Consider the following 1420-nt stretch of genomic DNA (forward strand, 5'->3'; position numbering starts at 1 on the left):
TAGTGAAAACCTCTCCTGAAAAAAGGAAAGTACAGGCAGTTATAGGGGATGCAAGGCCTTGCTGAGAATTACAGCTAACTAACTGCACCTTTACTGGCAATTCACTTACTAGCTTCAAACTTGCTTGGAGGTCCAGATGAAAAAAGCGCAAAGCTGACCCTTTATGGGACTTGTTTGCTCTCTGGACCAGCCAGCCTGATCTTTGGAATCAGAACATTTAAAAAAAATCAGATTTCCTCCCGACCATTGTTGGGAGGGAAATGCAAATTAAATCAAGATACCTCTGCCCAGCCTCAGTTGCATGTGTGCTGCTAAGACACTGTTCTATGTCGGCTGGGACCCCATGGGGACCTAGGTTCGATTCCTGGTCCAACCTGAAGTCCAGGTACTGTGACTGCAATCCAGTGACTTGGGAGGCTGAGGCCAGAGGGTCCTGAGCTCGAGGCTGGCTTAGGCAGCACAGTGAGACCCTGTCTACAAAGGAGCTAGGTGTGGTGGTACACACCTGCAGTCCCAGCAGGGAGACTGAGGCAGGAGGATCTTGATGTAGCAAGACCTTGTCTTCAAAAACAATCAGTGGGCCAGCTGGTGGCATAATGGTTAGTGGCCAGATCCCACATGGACAACTGCATGGTTTGAGTCCCGGACCTGGTGGCTTGAAAAACACTCTGGGTGCATGTATGCATGCGTACCCGAAAGCCCAAAAGGAGGGAGAGATCCAGAGAAAGTGGTGACGATCCCTTAGTCACTTTCCCTCTCTCATCATCACTCTCTGGGCAGTGCATGTGTCCTATAGCAAAATAGAAAAAATAAAATTAAACTAAGTATAAAAAATTAAAACATTTAAAGAGTTTTTAAAATAAAATAAAATAAAACCCCCAAGATTCCTCAGCAGGTCTGAACCAAACCTAGTGCAAGTTCGGCTCCCACTTACGGAAGGCAGACATGGAAAGAATAAAAATGCTTACCGCATTAGAGAAGGGCAGTTTTTCTTATTGTCCTGTATAACAAAGACAATGTCTCCCTCTAGAGAAAAGGGCCAGTGTCCTCAAGGCCATCATCAATGTCTAGGCTGCCCTGAACTAGGGCACATGCCTTGAATCCAGCTTATTACACGGTCACCCGTAGAAACTGGGGCCACTGGAACCGGGGATAGAAGGCCGTTCCCCTGGCTGTGTTGTCCTGAGTAATGAAGTCCTTTGCCTTCGGAAAAAAAACACCAAAGACGTGTTTAGGAAGCCAGAGTTGGAGGCGAGTCATTTCACGGACAGCGTGGTAATACTCACTTAACATGCTTTGTTTCCTGTGCCTACATGCGGCTCCCCACACTTGTTTCTTTTCTATCTTTTTTGGTTTTTGTTTGTTTGTTTCCTCTAATGCACATGTGCTTGCCGGAGTGAGTGAGAGAGAGAGAGAGAGA

General features: G+C 46.7%; 1 protein-coding gene across 1 annotated transcript in view; it reads left to right on the forward strand.

The window, feature by feature from the left end:
* The window catches only part of USP43 (ubiquitin specific peptidase 43), a gene marked incomplete at its 5' end in the record, with an annotated part of 98860 nt that overhangs the window by 73404 nt on the left and 24036 nt on the right, over nucleotides 1–1420 (forward strand). The window lies entirely within an intron of this gene.

The sequence above is a fragment of the Tupaia chinensis genome, unplaced genomic scaffold (assembly GCF_000334495.1).
Source record: "Tupaia chinensis unplaced genomic scaffold, TupChi_1.0 Scaffold000493_1, whole genome shotgun sequence".
Taxonomy (NCBI): Eukaryota; Metazoa; Chordata; class Mammalia; order Scandentia; family Tupaiidae; genus Tupaia; species Tupaia belangeri.